The sequence below is a fragment of the Chionomys nivalis genome, chromosome 12 (assembly GCF_950005125.1).
Source record: "Chionomys nivalis chromosome 12, mChiNiv1.1, whole genome shotgun sequence".
Classification (NCBI taxonomy): Eukaryota; Metazoa; Chordata; class Mammalia; order Rodentia; family Cricetidae; genus Chionomys; species Chionomys nivalis.
The window spans coordinates 58,073,325-58,092,235 of NC_080097.1; positions in this window are offsets into that span (position 1 = coordinate 58,073,325).

Below are 18,911 nucleotides of genomic sequence, written 5' to 3' on the forward strand. Positions count from 1 at the left end.
GGTGCACCCACACACTGAGGCAATAGGGATGTTCTATCGGGAACTCACCAAGGCCAGCTGGCCGGGGTCTGAAAAATCATGGGACAAAACCGGTCTCGCTGAACATAACGGACAATGAGGACTACTGAGAACTAAAGAACAATGGCAATGGGTTCTTGATCCTATTGCAAGTAATGGCTTTGTGGGAGCCCAGGTAGTTTGGATGCTCACCTTAATAGACCTGGATGGAGGTGGGTGGTCCTTGGACCTCCCACAGGGCAGAGAAACCTGCTTGTTCTTTGGGCTGAGGAGGGAGGAAGACTTGATTGGGGGAGGGGGAGGCAATGGGAGGTGGTGGCGGGGAAGAGGCAGAAATCTTTAATAATTAAATAAATTAATTAATAAAAAAAATTAAAAAGAAAAATATATATATATATTCAAAAAAAAAAAGAAAAAGAAAAAATGAAGGCAAAGATGGCCATTTCACAACTTTTGGAGTCCATGCCAAGATGGGCACTTACTGATAGAAAACTGTCTCCTTGGTCAGCTCACTGAACTTCTCTGAGGTCTCAGTGTAATCAGCTTCCAGGGTCCTTAGTTCTAACACGACCTGTGCATGCTCCAAATCAGCTTTTCATTGAAAGGATTTGGCTTGTGGTAGGGCCTAGAAACAGGAGGAAAAAACCTTGTGAACAGAGGCCTCAAGGATCATGAGAACTCACGTTGTATCCTGGTCTACCACAGTCCACTGAATGCCACATTCTGCATCCTATGTACAGAGACCTCCTGGTGCTTTTAAACTTGTTATCTAGGCACTAGACCAGCTGGCTTCACAGATGGAGGATGCCATGGTCACATGTGTTCACTGAGTATGCTTAGAGATTCAGTGTAGCTCTCCATGTTACCAGGGTTTATGCTACACGTCTTGCCACACCAAATATTACAATGACATTTCTCCCACTTCAGAACAGCGATTCTAGGTCCCCTGTGACTATTACACAGGATAGTGATATAAAGTCCCACAAGGGATGCCTAGGGGTCATGAAGGTGAGTATGTAGGACAAGAGCTATGCTGCTTAAAGTAAGGTTTTCTGATCTCAGCACTAGCACCACCCGGAAATTGGTGCAGGCAAATCATCATGTCCTTTACAGACCCCTGGATCCCAGAGTCTTTATGGACACACAAACCTGAAAATGCATGTGCGTGCACACACACACAATCAAAAACAACCACAAACACATTAGGGAGAGGAAGCAGAGAGGGGGAGAGAGGAAGAGAGAGAGAGAGAGAGAGAGAGAGAGAGAGAGAGAACCATGTTTGCATGCCAAAGAAATTCGCAGAGCATTATTGTCTAAGAGTATGAGGCACAAAGCTAGAGAGAAACTGTGATGAGTCCCAGGACTTCTAGTCATGCACACAGATAAACAAAGTCATGCACACAGATGGACAAAGTAGGAACAAGTCTCTCCAGCTGCTACCAGGAGCTTCCAGTACACAATCAGCTTTCAGGCAAGTTCAAAGACTCACACAAACTCACAGCAGCTAGTATCTCACCCAAGCCACCACCTGTCAGGTCCTTCCCAAATGCATTCAGGACTGAAGGTCCGGTACCTGAGAACCCAAAACCTTAAAGGAAAAAGGTGAGGGTGACATTGCTGAAAGTCCCATGAAGACGGAAACAATGAATACCTGTTCTCCATGGTATCTTCACTGATGGAGGTCAGGTGATCTTGCAGCTCATTTCTTTGGCTGGTGATCAGCTGCAGCTCCATGGTCAGCCTATCTACTCCCTGCTTCATTTGTTTCTTGGTGAGGAGCATTGGGTGGGATTTTGGCTCCATAGCAGCATCTGTGGGTAGACAGAACACAAGTGAAACTGCACAGGACAAGGCACAGAGGACAGACAGACCACCCTGAGGCCCAAACAGAAAGATCAAGTTTGGAACCAAGTGACAAACCAAATTTTTCAGCCTGGTTGAGTTGCACCCTCTGTGAATGTAATCTTTCCCATCACTATGTAGAGATGTGGCTACATAAGAAGCCAGGGGTTTTCTCTGCCTTCCTACACATGTTTCAGGTGAAAACAGAGGGCAACTCTTCAGGCTTATTCACAGCAGCACAGGATGCAACATGGCCCAGGACCCTGAATCCTTCCTGTGGTTTCAGAAACCAGGAGAAAAATGACAGAGTGCACAAGCACTCAGGTGCTGTGAGGAGCCCAGATCTCCTGCCTGGAAGAGTTGTAAATTGAAAAGTCACGCATGGGCAGAACATGATCAGCAGACTCACTAAGTCACCCCACTGACAATCCAGAACATGGAAGCTGGCATCAAAGAGTCGATCTCTGTCCTAGTACCATGCCTCTGAGAGTTCTTTGGCTACCCTAGAGAACTGGCTGCCCCCCTCAAATGCTGATCAGTACCCCAAGTGGGCCACTGTCAGGGAGAGGTGGTCAGAGGAATTCTGCTGTACAGTCTGAGGACACAATGTCTTAGCCAGAAACACCTTTCGCTCCATGTGACTAGTGTCAGAGAGCCACTGAACCTAAAGGAAGTTACTGAGTGTGAGGTGCAGTAAGGCGTGTCCTAAGGTGGGGACACATTAGTGCCTCCCTGCCTTCTGCTGTTTGTTCTCCTTCTGTCCCCAAATTATATCTCCAAATCCCAATAAATGTAAAAGCTAGATACTCCCACATAACAGTTTGGGCATGGCCAGCTCCTAGATTAGGGAACTGATAAACTAATGTTCTGGAATCTTTGAATTTTAGGACTTATGATAAACAAGAGATCCCATTTGCATCTCAGAGTCTCTAGCTCCTCTGTCCCATTACCACAAGTCCACCTCCTCCAGGAAGCTCAACATCTCCTGCCCAGGACTCACTGTTTCTATCCAGAGCCATTCATTTGATCTTGTATACTCTTCTACATCTCTCTGCTCTCTGGACGATCACCATTCTCTCTCCCATGTAGACTCCTCAGTCTTGACAACATCTCTAATGGTGTACCCTACAGGCACTGAAGGAATGGCCTAAAGGCAGCTGGTATTGCAACATCACTGGTGGCATCACGGGATTCCAGGAGCTTTCCAGGATACAACAGATTGTGCAGAGAAGAGACTGCTGATGTCATGGGGAACAGCCTTTGCCTCCATGCCTTTCCTGAAATGACCAGAAGCCCACGTTCCCTTTCCAGGAGCCTCTCTTGGAACACAGGAGAAGATCTTCAGCACCTCTTCATTCTAAAGCTAGAGTTCCCTTAGCTTGATTGGAAGGCCCATAGTATTTTCCATTTTGAGAAATAAGCTATGCTTTTCAAATAGTGCCCAGAAACTTCTTGTTCCTTCCTTAAAATCACTCTATTCATCAATATAAACAATTAAATATTCCCGAGAAGCCATGTTAGGATAAATGTAGATGAGAAAACATCACATTCCTGAAGTACAAGTGTTTGAAAATACATACAGAAGAACCTGCAGGGCTGGTTACAGTGTAGGATTTGGTATAAGAGTACAGTCATAGAAGCCATAGGCTTAGATTTAGAAAACTGTCCCAGGTGCACTTAGAGAATGCACTCATCAGGCTATGGCAAAAGTGTGATGATCCATTGGCAGAGGAAAGCTGAAATAGTGGATCCAGCATGATGAAAGGCCTCAGGCTGAGTGTGATGCTCTCCACACTGCACGAAAGACACCAAGGCAGGATTAGTTACAGGGCTCTGTAAGTTACAGCGAGGGTCTGACTAATGGAGGAAAAGGAAGGATAGTGGGAAAATAAAGACAACTGTAGACATATCTCAGCTGGCAGAGTGCCTGCCTAGCATGCAGCAAGTACTGTGGTCAATGACTAGTGCTGTCCTCACTGGTCTTGGTGGCTCCACTTAAAATCTCAGCACTTGTGAAGTGTAAGCAGGATGAACTAAGCTCAAGGGGAACCTGCAAAGCCAGCTTGAGGACACCTTGGGAGACATTAGACCCTTCCTCAAAAAATAAACCAGAAACAAACCCAACCTTTAAGGCCTCAATTCCCAATCCTTTCTAATAAAAAGAACTTACCATTCTCCCTAACAGTCTTTCATCTTATGGAGATGTACTGGTAGGTAGAATCATCTTTGTAATTTAAGGACATTGCTCTTGCCTTTCCTTAGATCCACATAGAGGTCAAATGAAAGTGGGTTTGGCCATCTTATCTACTGAGTAATACCCACTTCTGCTAGCATAGTACAATGCCTATGACAAACTCATGTAACTATTGGCTATAAAAAATCAAAACAAGTGGCTGAGAGATGACTCATCAATTGAGAACACAGGCTGCTCTTCCAGATGCTCTGAGTTCAATTCCCAGCAACCACAGGCTGGCTTGCAACCATCTCCAGTGGGTTCTGATGCCATCTTCTCTTGTAAAGCTATGTGTAGATAAATTACTCATTTACAGAAAATAAAAAATATTGAATAAATAAAGCAAATAAGACCATAGTTTCCATTTTGACCATATCCATTTTTGACTTGTATGACTTTCTAAAAGCCAATCACTGATCAGAATAGCAAACCTGCCCTCTGGACATTAGACACTGCCCTACTAACAAACAACAGGCATTCATGAGCAAAGAGATGACTGGTCCTAAAGGAACAAGCCAGGGAGCAGCTACCTGATGGACTTCGAAGCTTGATAATCTCTTTGATCCATGACACACCACGGTGATGTTCATGGAGGCTACCCCTGCAAAGCAGAACACCTTCAAGGTCACCTGGGTGCCTGGTTCATCAATGCTCTGTACACAGAGTGTACCCAATGCACAGCCAGGCTGCATCTCTGCTCTAGAAGAAAAGGACATAGAAGAGGATAGAATGCAACAGTGAAAAGGACAGAAAAATTGTTGGGTACAGGTTTTTGGGTAATGCCTCTTTTATTGTTTTTATTGATTTGTACATTGTTCTATGCTCCCCTCGCTTCCTCCACTCTCTCTTTTTACCCTTTCCTGTGACCACCATGCTCCCAATTTACTCAGATCTTGTCTTTTTCTCCTTCATATGTAAATCCATCTATATCTCTCTTAGGGTCCTCTTTGCTGTCTAGGTTCTCAGTGGTTAATGCCTCTCAAAGAAAATTACAGATTCTGTTGGTCTTAGGATGGAAACTGCAGTCAGTCAGGCAATGTTTCTGCCAGAGGAACAAGTTTGCATAGACTAGGAACAAGTGCCATGAGGCAAGCAAGACAGTCAGTGGGGCAGACAATATGACTGAATTCTGTGTGGTGAGCATGTGACTGATACAGGAATAACTCCACTGTGTGATGTAGTTTGAAGTGGTCTGCTCTTACTGGGCATTAAGGTAGTCAAAGTACTAGAATCTGACACATAGAACCTGAGATTCCTTATGGGCAAAAGATGTTCAGGAAGTATCTTTTCATGTTAAGAAGCTTACAGGCATTGGTCCCACTGAAGACCACAGATGTGAGGCACAAATTCTGCCTGATGTTAGCAGTGATGTTGGGACAGTGTGTTTGTTAGCTTTCATTATCACCCTGACCCAAAAGAAAGTCATTTGGAAAAATGGACTCTCAATGAGGAATTACTGAGATCAGGTTGACTTTGTCATGACTGGGGGAGATTTTATAGATTGTTAATTGAGATAAGACGACTCATCCTAAAATGGGCAGAATCACTTCATTGCCTTGGGCCTGAACTGTATAACAGTGAGGAAAGCTAGAGCATACGCAGAGGACTTATGCAGGATCTCTGTCTGGACCATTACTTGTTATATAGATCTGGCTGCCTGTATAACAGTGAAGAATGCTAGAGCACACGCAGAGGACTTGTGCAGGATCTCTGTCTGCATTATTACTTGTTATATAGATCTGTTGACTGCATAACAGTGAGGAAGCTGGAGCACATGCAGAAGACTTGTGCAGGATCTCCGTCTGGACTATTACTTGTTATACAGATCTGGTTGACTGAACTCATAGAGGTACACCTGCATCTGCCTGCTGACTGTTTGGATTCAAAGTATGCACCACCAGGTCTGGCCAAAAATTATTAAAAAAATATATACATATATGTGTTAGTTTTTCGAGACAGGGTTTCTCTTTCTAACAGCTCTGGCTATCCTGGAACTCCCTTTATAGACCAGGTTAGTCCCAGAACTACTGAAGAAGAAGCTGGAAGATCTCAAGGAGTTGAAGGCGAGTCTGATCTAAAGAACTAGTTCAGGACAGCCAAGGTCACAAATAGACAACTTGTTTGAAAAAAAGACACCAGAAAAAATTAAAGAAAATAGCCTGCTGTTGGTGGAGGCTGCTCATTCATTCTCGGCCACATAGATTTGAAGTAACCACATACAAACTGTATTAATTGAATCACTGTATGTCCTATTGGCTCTAGTTTCTTATTGGCTAGCTCTTACATCTTAAATTAACCTATTTCCATTATTTTCTATTTTACCATGAGGCTCATGGTTTACTGGCAAGGTTCCAGCACATCTGTATTTGGGAGCAGCTACATGGCGTCCCACTTCCCCCTATGCTGATCAGACTAGGGTTCTGGTACGGCACCGAGCAAATGTATCTCTAGACTATTCACAGTGCAACAGAGGACCCTGTTGACAGTCAGATTCCTGGGCTGTCAGACTCTCAGACATGACCTCTGGTGTAATAAGCCTGCATATGCACCTTGAACAATCTTACCAGTAAGACTCTAGTGATCCAGAATGCTAGGATGTTCCTTCCAGGACAACTCAAATAGTTTGTGACACTGCTTGTATTTAAGCTATTAGAGCTTCCCCCTGAATTAAACCCAAGGCCCCATGTCCCCAGGCCTAGCAACTGTCTTCATGGCCTTGATTGTGCTGAGTAGCAAGGGAAGGTTCTGCCTGCTGTAGGAAATTCAGAATATGTGAGTCTGAAGTTGTTGTATTCCTCTGCATGCTCTGGAGCCATCCAGAGGTGGAAGTTTCTATGCATGCTTTAGCAAAGCACATGCTGCTCATCACTGCTCAGTATTTAGTCTTGGTCAATTGCTACCTCATCCCTCTACCTCTTCTTTGTCTGAACTTATCCTGAGCATGATGATCATGGCTGTAACGATGCATAGGCCTCCCAGCACTGGTGCCATTGTGAGCTGCCACTTATCTGACCATTCTTAGTTGTCCTGACACTGGAACCTCCATCTAAGCTGGGTATGCTTTCTCTTGCTACCTGTCTGTTTCCCCAGGGAGATGCAAGCAATGTGAGGTTTAATTTCAGTGCTAGTGCAAGGCCTTCTTTACAGTAAGCACTTTAATCATACAAGTCACAAGGAGGATGCTATGGCCCATGCTATTAATCCCAGTACTCAGAAGGCAGAAGCAGGTAGATAGCTGTGATTTTGAGGCCAGTTTGAACTACAGACTGAGTTCCAGGACAGCTAGAGCTACATGGAAAGACACTGTCTCCAAAAAAATAAAAGTGAGCTTGAGAGATTTTTCTCAGCAGTTAAGATTACTGGCTACTATTGTGGAGAAGAATGTTTGGTTTTCAACAACTATATGGAGGTTTACACATACTTTTCCAGCCACTTAACACACCAAAAACACATGTGGTATCCAAAAATACCTGAAGAAAAAGTACCCATATGCATAAAATAAAGAAGTTAAAATAAAAGATGCCAAAGAACTACAAGTAGCCTGCTCCAAAAACTCCAACCCATTGATTGGACTCTGTAAGCTACAAGCCCCACTCTGCCCCCAGCCCTTTGTATCCCCCATGACCTCAGAGGACCTCTGAAACACAGTCTGAAAATACACAGAGAAGACCAAGAGGTGAGTGACCACCCACTTGGCAGGGCAGCCCACTCTCTAGGTCCTCCACACCAGGGAAAACTCCCAGGACCCTCGCAACTTGTCTCAGCTTCTCTAGCCAGCCAGTAGGTAAGCTTCCTGCAGGTAGGCTGCCCCTAACCCCCATACCATCAATCAGACTGTGTAAGTTACAAGTCTCACTCTGCCCCCAAACCTTCCTATCCCCCATGACCTCAGAGCAACTCTGAAACACAGGCTGAAAGTACATAGAGAGGTTCAAGAGGTAGGGTATTTCAACACCCCTACCCCACTGATTGGACCCTGTAAGCTACAAGTCCTACTCTGCCTCCAAACCCTCCTATCCCCCACAATCTCAGAGGAATTCTGCAGCAATGTAGGTGACTTCACAGAGAGGACCAGGAGAGGAACTCTGAAGCACAGGCTGTGACTGCACAGAGTAGCCCAAGACAGTGAATCAAAAGAGAAGAACAAGAAAGTGGACCAAGAGAGACCTCAGCGACTCCCTGAGATACAGACAGTGAATCAAAAGAGAAGAACAAGAAAGTGGACCAAGAGAGACCTCAGTGACTCCCTGAGATACAGACAGTGACAGTACAGAGCAGACAAAGAATAGTTTCCGCAGACACAGACAGCCACTAGAATGTTGGACCATGAGGCAAGGACACTGCCAGCACAAATTGGAGGAAGACAAGGGTAGGTGCAAATGCAAGAATTCATTCAACAACCTAATATGCAACATGGCAACACCAGAACACAGTCGTCATACAACAGGAATACTTGATCACTCTAACCCAGAAGAAGCAGAAGATAATGATTTTAAAAATAACTTTATGTGGATAATGAAGACATTTAAAGAGGAAATGAAACATTCCCTTAAATAAATGGAGGAAAAGACAAACAAAAACTTGTAAGAAATCAACAAATCTCTTAAAGAAGCCCAAGAAAACCAAGAAAAATCAATCAAACAGGTGAAGCAAAGAGTTCAAGACTTGATGACTGAAATAGAGGCGATAAAAAAAAACACAAACTCAAAAGATTTTTCCATCCAGAGGGGTGAGTGTGTGCCCAACCAGCAGCCGGTCGGATGCCCCGGAAACGAGGCACAGGCACCCTCTATTGCCTAAACTTTCTGGCCATAGACAGGGGCTTCTCCCCGGCTACTGCCTTTCTCTTCTTATCCCACCCCAGCTTGCTCCCCAAGCACTCCTTTCCATCTGTGGGGTCATAGGATCTCCCAACTCAGCCTGCTTCGGGGCTTAGAGTCTGGGGACGAGAGGTGAGTGCAACTGCTGCAGGGGTTTCTTTGTTCCACGGAGCCTGCACGCAGCAAGCCCACCCTTTTGTCTACAAGGTTCCTGGCCAGCAGGTGACCCTGATTCTGTACCAGAAGTTTCCATCCATCTGGAAAAGTGAGTGCCTGACCAGCTAGCAGACGCCCTGAGAATGGAGCACAGGTACCCCTAATCCCCTAAACTTTCTGACATTTCAGAGGGGCTTCTCCCTGGCTACTGCCTTTCTCTACTTATCCCATCCCAGCTTACCCCCCCCCAAGCACTTCTTTCCATCTGTGGGGTCCTTAGATCTACCAACACAGCCTACTTCATGGTAGAGAGGATCTGAGACACTCCAGTGCAGAGGGACCTAAGAGAGAGCAGACCAAGAAAAAACGCCAAACATGCAGGTATCCACAGCAAAGATCGGACCAAGCCACCAGACTCTCCAAACAGCATTTGAAGGAAAAGATGGGAAGGTGCCAATGCAAGAATTCCTCCAACAATCTGAAAAACAACATGATAACACCAGAATCTAGCGAACATACAACAGGAAGACGTGAACACCCTAATCCAGAAGAAGTAGAAGAAATAGACTTTAAACATAATATAATGAAAGTGATAGAGTCCCTTACACAGGATGTGAAAAACTCCCTTAAAAAATGGATGAGAAGAATAACAAAAAGTTTTAAGAAATGAGTAAATCCCTCAAAGATACCCTAGGAAACCAAGAAAAAGCAATCAAACAGGTAATGGAAACAGTTCAAGACTTGAGAAATGAAATAAAGGTAAAGAAGAAAACACAAACTGAGGGACTGCTGGATATGGAAAATCGTGGTAAGTGAACAGGGACTACAGAGACAAGTACAACCAACAGAATACAAGAGAAAGAAGAAAGAATCTCAGGCACTGAAGATACTATAGAAGAAACACACTCATTGATCAAAGAAAACAGCCAATCCAACGAATTCTTAACACAAAACATCCAGGAAATCTGGGACACCATGAAAATAACCCAACCTAAGAATAAAAGGGGTAGAAGAAGGAGAAGAATTACAGCTCAAGGCCTAGAACATATATTCAACAAAATTATAGAAGAATTGGGGTGAGATTCTGACCCATGGCAGCAGACTGGGACAGGGAACTCAGAAGTTCCTCATCCCCCCTATCCTTCCTGGGCTCCCTGCAGGGACTCTACTCCCTGCATACCGCCTCTCTCTTCCTATGCCACCCAGCTTGCATCCAGAACCCTTCTCCCATCTGCCCCCTTCCCTTTTCGGGCACATAACACCACCCAGCTCAGCCTGTCTGGGCGCTGGGGGAGAATCCTCAGGGCAAGCAGGCGGGCGGGAGTTCCTTTGTTTCACTGTCCTGCATGCACCAAGCAAGGTAGGCGCTTTGTTTACGAACTACCCAACCAGCATGGAGATCTTATCTTGGCACCAGAAGAACCATCATTGGGGTGAATTTCTGACCCGCGGCAGCAGCCCAGGACAGGGAACTCAGAAGTTCCTCATCCCCCACTATCCGTCCTGGGCTCCCTGCAGGGACTCTACTCCCCAAATACTGCCTCTCTATTCCTATTCCACCCAGCTTGCATCCAGAACCCTCCTCCCTTTTGCTCCCTTCCCTCTTTGGGCACATAACACCACCCAGCTCATCCTGTCTGGGTGCTGGGGGCGAATCCTCAGGGCAAGCAGGTGGGCAGGAGTCCCTTTGTTTCACTGGCCTGCCTGCACCAAGCAAGGAAGGCGCTTTGTTTATGAACTACCCAACCAGCACGGAGAGCTGATCTCGGCACCAGGAGAGCCATCATTGGGCATGGAGATCTGATATTGCCACCAGGAGAGTCATCACTGGAGTACCAGGAGAGCCATCACCGGGGAGTGCAATCACTGGGAAGGTACATCAGTAGGCAAGGAGACCTGATCCTGTAAAAGAAGATCCATAGGAGAGCATTCGGAGGAAGAGATGGGCAGGCGCCAATGCAAGAATTCACCCAACAATCTGAAAAACAATATGAAACCACCAGAACACAGCGACCTCACAACAGGAGGACATGAACACCTTAATCATGAAGAAGTAGAAAAAATTGACTTTATGAAAGTGATTGATGCCCTTAAACAGCATGTAAAAAATGCCCTTATAGAAATGGATGAGAAGTATAATAGAAAATTTGAAGAATTGAGTAAATCAGTGAATGATACCCTAGGAAACCAAGGAAAAACAATCAAACAGATAATGGAAACAGTTCAAGACTTGAAAACTGAAATGGAGGCAAAGAAGAAAACACAAACAAAAGGCCGGCTGGACATGGAAAATGTAGGTAAATGAATAGAGACTACAGAAACAAGCACAACCAACAGAATAGAAGAGATAGAAGAAAGAATCTTAGATTCTGAAGATACCATAGAGAAAATAAACATGCTGATCAAAGAAAACAGCAAGGCCAACAAACTCTCATCACAAAACATTCAGGAAATATGGGACACAATAAAAAGACCAAACCTAAGAAAAATGGGAGTAGAAGAAGGAGAAGAAGCACAGCTCAACGGTCCAGAAAATATATTTAATAAAATTATAGAAGAAAACCTTCCCAACCTAAAGAAAGATACACCAATGACACAGTGGGTGGGTGCACCCGGAGCCCACCAAGGCCAGCGGGACTGGGACTGAAAAAGCATGGGTTGAAACTGGACTCTCTGAACATGGCGGACAATAAAGGCTGATGAGAAGCCAAGGACAATAGCACTAGTTTTCGATCCTAATGCATGAACTGGCTTTGTGGGAGCTTAGCCTGTTGGGATGATCACCTTCCTGGACCTAGATAGAAGTGTGAGGACCTTGGTCTTCCCGTAGGGCAGGGAATTTGTACTGCTCTTCAGTATCGAGAGGGAGGGGGAATGGAGTGGGAGGAGGAGAAGAGGAGTGGGGATAGGGAAAGGGGAGTGGGGGAGGGGCAATATTTAGGGTGAGGGAAATGGGAAACGGGGAGAGGTAGAAATTTTAATTAAAAAAGAATAAAAATAATAATTAAAAAAGAAAGATATACCTATGAAGGTCCAAGAAGCATACAGAACACTGAATAGACTAGATCAAACAAAACTAAACAAAACATCCCCTCAAAAATATAATAATCAAAACACAAAACATACAGAAAAAGAAAGAATATTAAGAGCTGCAAAGGAAAAATATCAAGTAACATATAAAGGTAAACCAATCAGAATTACACCTGACTTCTCTATGGAAACCATGAAAGCCAGAAGGTCTTGGATAGATGTGATGCAGAAACTAAGAGACCATGGATGCAAGCCCAGAATATTATACCCAGTCAAGCTTTCTTTCACCATCAATAGAGAAAACAAGATATTCCAGGATAAAAACAAATTTAAACAATACATTGCCACAAACCCAGCCTTACAGAAAGTAATAGAAGGAAAATCACAATCCAAGCAACCCAACAACACTCACAATAACTCAGACATCTAACAACCCTCCACAAACACAATTCAAAGAAGGGAAACACACAAACTCTACCACTGAAAAAAAAACAACCAGAGTTAACAACCACTGGTCATTAATATTAATATCAATGGACTCAATTCATCTCTCAAAAGGCACAGGTTAAGAGAATGGATGCGAAAACAAGGATCCAACATTCTGCTGCTCACAAGAAACACACCTCAACCACAAAGACAGACATTTACTCAGAGTAAAGGGTTGGGAAAAGCTTTTTCAATCAAACGGACCAAAGAAACAAGTGGGTGTGGCTATACTATTATCTAACAAAATTTACTTCAAACTAAATTCAATAAGAAGAGATGGGGATGGACACTTTATACTCATAACACGAACAATTCAACAGGATGAAGTCTCAAGCCTGAATATCTATGCCCCTAACATAAAAGCACCCACATATATAAAAGAAACATTACTAGAACTCAAAGCACACATCAAATCTCACACACTCATGGTAGGAAACTTCAACACTCCTCTTTCACCAATGGACAGGTCAACCAGACAGAAACCTAACAGAGAAATAAGAAAACTAACAGAGGTAATAAATCAAATGGACTTAACAGACATCTATAGAACATTCCACCCAAATAGGAAAGAATATGCCTTCTACTCAGCATCTCATGGAACCTTATCGAAAATTGATCACATACTCAATAACAAAGCAAACATCCACAGATACAAAAAATTTTAGTAACCACCTGTGTCTTATCAGATCACCATGGAATAAAGTTAGAATTCAACAACAATTCTACCCCCAGAAAACCTACAAACTCATGGAAACTGAACAGGCAACAACTACTGAACCACCCCTAGGTCAGGGAAGAAATAAAGAAAGAAATTAAAGTCTTCCTTGAATTCAACAACAGCAAAAAAAGACACAACATACCCAAACCTATGGGACACCATGAAAGCAGTGCTAAGGGGAAAGTATATAGTACTAAGTGCCCACATAAAGAAAACAGAAAAAGCTCACATTAGAGACTTAACAGCACAGCTGAAAGCTCTAGAAAGAAAAGAAGCAGACTCACCCAGGAGGAGTAGAAGACTGGAAATAATCAAACTGAGGGCTGAAATCAACAAAATAGAAGCATAGAAAACAGTTCAAAGAATCAATGAAACAAAGCGCTGGTTCTTTGAAAAAAATCAAGAAGATTGACAAGTCCCTATCCAAATTAATCAAAAGGCAGAGAGAGAACATGTAAATTAACAAGATCAGAAATGAAAAGGGGGACATAACAACAGACACTGAGGAAATTTAGAGAATAAATAGGTCTTACTACAAAGGATTATATGCTACAAAGTTGGAAAATATAAAAAAAATGGACTTGTTTTTAGATAAATACTATATACCAAAATGACTGCTCTTTGGACTGGAGAGGGAGGAGGAAAGGAGTGGGGGGAGAGAGAAAGGAGTAGGGAGATGGGGAGAGGAGGAGTTGGGGAGGGGGAGATGGGAAGGAGGGTGGGGAGAGGAGTGGGGAGGAGGCAGAAATTTTTTCAATAATAAAAAAATTTAAATCAAGACCAGGTGAACAATTTAAATAGACCTATAAGTCATGAGGAAATAGAAGTTGTCATTAAAAAAAAAAAAAACCTCACAACCAAAAAAAGCCCAGGACTAGATGGTTGTAATGCCAAATTTTACCAGAACTTCCAAGAAAAGTTGATACCTATGCTCCTTACGGAGTTTCACATAATAGAAACAGAAGATGTTTTATGCAGCTACAGTTACCCTGATACCAAAACCACACAAAGACTCAACCAAGAAAGAGAATCACAGACCAGTCTCGCTCATGAACATCACTGCAAAAATTCTCAATAAAATACTGGCAAACTGAATACAAGAACGCATCAAAAAATTATCCATTATGATCAAGTAGGCTTCATCCCAGAGACGCAGGGCTGTTTCAACATACAAAAATCTATCAATGTAATCCATCATATAAATAAACTGAAAGAAAAATCCATATGATCATTTCATTAGATGCTGAAAAAGTATTTGACAAAATTCAACACCCATTTAATAAAGGTCGGGGAGAGGTTAGGGATACAAGGATCACATCTAAATATAATAAAAGCAATATACAGCAAGCCAACAGCTAATATAAAATTAAATGGAAACTCAAAGCCATTACACTAAAATCAGGAACAAGACAAGGCTCTCAACTCTCTACATATCTTCAACATACTTCTTGAAGTTCTAGGAGAAGCAATAAGACAACATAAGGGGATTAAGGGGATTCGAATTGAAAAGGAAGAAGTCAAACTTTTGTTATTTAAAGATGATATGATAGTATACATGAGTGACTCCAAAAACTCTACTGAAGAACCCCTACAGCTGATAAATACCTTCAGTGATGTGGCAGGATACAAAATCAATTCAAAAAAAAAATCAGTAGCTTTTCTATACACAAAAGATAGAAAAGCAGAGAGGGAAATCAGAGAAACTTCACTTTTCACGATAGCCACAAATAAACAGCATAGAGTGTCTTGGAGTTACACTGACCAAGAAAGTGTAAGATCTGTTTGACAAGAACTTTAAGGCTTTGAAGAAAGAAATTTAAGAGGATACCAGAAAATGGAAGGATCTCCCATGCTCTTGGATGGGTAAGATCAACATAGTAAAAACAGCAGTTCTACCAAAGGCAATCTATAAATTCAACTCAATCCCTATCAAAATCCCAACAAAATTCCTCACAGACCTTGAGAGAACAATAATCAACTTTATATGGAAAAACAAAAAAACCCAGGATAGCCAAAACAATCCTATACAATAAAGGTATTTCTAGAGGCATTACCCTCCTTGACTTCAAACTCTATTACAGAGCTAAAGCAGTGAAAACCGCTTGGTATTGGCATAAAAACAGAGATACTGACCAATGGAATCAAATTGAAGACCCAGATATTAACCCACAAACCTATGAACACCTGATTTTCGACAAAGGAGCAAAATGTATACAATGGAAGAAAGAAAGCATCTTCAACAAACGGTGCTGGCATAACTGGATGTCAACCCATAGGAGAAAGAAAATAGATCCATATCTATCATCATACACAAAACTCAAGTCCAAATGGATTAAAGACCTTAATATGAATCTGACCACACTGAACCTGATAGAAGAGAATTTGGGAAGTAGACTGCAACACATGGGCACAGGAGACTACTTCCTACATTTAACCCCAGCAGCACAGACATTAAGGGCAACATTGAACAAATGGGACCTCCTGAAACTGAGAGGCCTCTTTAATGCAAAGAACACTGTCATTGAAGATCTTCATCAACCCCATGTCAGACAAAGGTCTGATGTCCAAAACATATGAAGGACTCAAGAAACTGGACATCAAAACTCTAATTAATCCAATTTAAAAATGGGGTACTGAACTGAACAGAGAATTCTCAGCAGACAAAGTTCAAATGGCCAAAACACACTTAAGGTCAAGTTCAACCTCCTTAGTGATCAGGGAAATGCAAATCAAAACAACTTTGAGATACCATCTTATATCTGTCAGAATAGCTAAAATCAAAAACACCAATGAAAGCCTATGCTGGAGAGGATGTGGAGTCAGGGATACACTCATCCATTGCCGGTGGGAATGCAAACTTGTGCAACCACTTTGGAAATCAGTGTGGCGGTTTCTGAGGAAATTTTGATCAACCTACCTCAGCATCCAGCAATCCCACTCTTGGGAATATACCCAAGAGATGCCCAATCATGCTCCAAAAATATTTGTTCAACTATGTTCATAGCAGCTTTATTTGTAATAGCCAGAACCTGGAAAGAACCTAGATGCCCCTCAATGGAAGAATGGATAAAGAAAGTATGGAATATATATGCATTAGAGTACTACTAAGTGGTAAAAAAAAAAACAACAAAAACAAACAAACAAAAAAAAAAACAATGACATCTTGAATTTTGCATGCAAATGGATGGAAATAGAAAACACTTTACTGAGTGAGATCACCCAGACCCAAAAAGATGAATATGGTATGTACTCACTCATTAGTGGACTCTGGCCATAAACAAAGGACATTTAGCCTATAGTTCACAAGCCTAGAGAAGCCAAATAATAAGGTGAACCCAAATAAAAACATATATAGATCTTCCTGGAAATTGGAAGCAGACAAGATTGCCAGGCAAAAGTTGGGAGCATGTGGGTGGGATTGGGGTTGGGTGGGGGAAAGGAGAGAGGGGGAGAGAGAAGGGAGAAGGGAAGGAGTGGGGAGAACTTGGGGGAGTGGGAGGGTCGAGATGGAGGAAGGGCGGATATAGGAGCAGGGAAGAAGATATCTTCATGAAGGGAGCCATTTTAGTGTTGGCAAGAGACTCGGCTCTAGAGGGGATCCCAGGTGTCCACGGGGATGGCCCTAGCTAGGTCCTTGGGCAGTAGAGGAGATGGTGCCTGAACTGGCCTTGTCCCATAGTCACACTGATGAATTTCTCGAATATCACCATAGAACCTTTGTCAGGCAATGGATGGAGAGAGAGACAGAGACCTACATCAGAGCACTGGACTGAGCTCCAAAGGTCCAGTTGAAGAGCAGAAGGAGGGAAAAGATAAGCAAGAAAGTCAAGAATGTGAGGGGTTGGTCCACCCACTGAAACAGTGTCCTGATCTAATGGGAGCTCACCAAATCCAGCTGGACTGGGACTGAATGAGCATGTAATCTCTGAATCTGGCTCACAATGGGGGCGGACTGAGAAGCCATTGATAATGACACTGGGACTTGTTTCTACTGTATGTACTGGCTTTTTAGGACCCTAGTCTATTTGGATGCTCACCTTCCTAGGCCTGGATGGAGAGGGGAGGGCCTTGAACTTCCCACAGGGCAGGGTACCCTGCCCTTTCTTAGGACTGCTGGGGGAAAGAGGAGGATGAGTGGGGGAGTGGGAGTGGAATGGGAGGAGGGGAGGAAGTGGAAATTTTTGAATGGAAAAATAAAAAAAAGAAAATAAATCAAAATATCAAAATATCATTTGCAGTATTTTCCAAAGAAAACTTTAACTAACAGATGCCAAAGAGATGCAACTGAAATTAACATGAAATGACAAGACCATTATGTTTCAATATGAATGATAGGATAATTAAGCTAGTTCTACTTCGGGAATTAAAACAGAATCATCATCACAGCATAACTCCAGTCAACCAAATGCAGGGAGAAGGCATGTGCTTAATGCAATCTGTAAATCCCCAAGAAATGAAGGTGTACAAAATGACACCGATTTATCTCAGAGTCATCTCTGCTCATGGGAATGCCTCTACAGACAATGACCTTTCAAAATCTGGAGCACCTCTCCAGACCCAGAAAATGGAATGGTTTAAAAACATGAATGAGCAACTTCTGGAAATAAATGGGGATGATAAGGGAGTGACGGTAGTAAGCATAAAAAGATACATCACTTTGACAATGAACTCTCAAAATAGCTTAATTATAGAGTAGAAAAGCAAAGACCGAATACTAAAATCCAATTTTCATTGTGAATTCCTGAATCCACAGTAGAGTCTAGAAAGATGTGGGGGGAATGGGGTAGACTTTTCTCAACTAGAAGAACACAGGGTTTTCTACATCGTTTCATGCATCCTGCGAGTTCTATTTACCAAAAGCAGCGACTAGCTGGGTATGCACTAGGGCCCCAGCTGAGGATCTGAATGCAGTTTTCTGAGCACTGGTCACACCCCCTCCCACAGAGAAAGCGTGGGAAAATGCCCTAAGACTGCCAGGGCACGCAGTGCTTACCTGACTGATCCACTGTACCAGGGAGCTCTGTCCCCGCCGAGCACCTGTGCATCAGAGGAAAGTCCAAGCAGGAGCCACTGAAGCTGGTAGCAGGAGAAGGCGGGTCCGTGGATGTTAGGGAGAAGGTCCACCACTCGGGTTGCTCTCGCCTGACCCGGGTCCTGCATCTCGCGCGTGGCTGCGGGCAACCGAGGCCGAGAGTCCGATGCCCGCGACCGCTCGTCAGGCCCAGACTTCCCTCAACTAAGTTGAGCCCTCACCGGTCGGCTCCCCGGGCTCACCCGCGGCCAAGTCCGAGCAGCTCCGCGCCTAGGCGGTGACCGACGATAGGCGGCAGCTCTTTGGCTGGGGAGAGGTGCAGGCTCCGCGGTGTTGAAGGAGCCCAGAAGCTTAACAGGGGCCTCCTTGACTCCCCCTGCAACAGCACCGCCCACCCACGCATGCGCTGCCCTTGGACCTCGAGTAGACAGCTACGCCCTCCAGTGAACGCCCCTACTGGGGGCGGGGCTTCTGAGGAGCTGTTGACAGTTGATCTCTTCTGGGGAAAGAGAGTCAGTTTGAGAATAGGAACCCCTTTGATCAACCAGGTCTCAGTGGATGCCCAACCCCCCAATT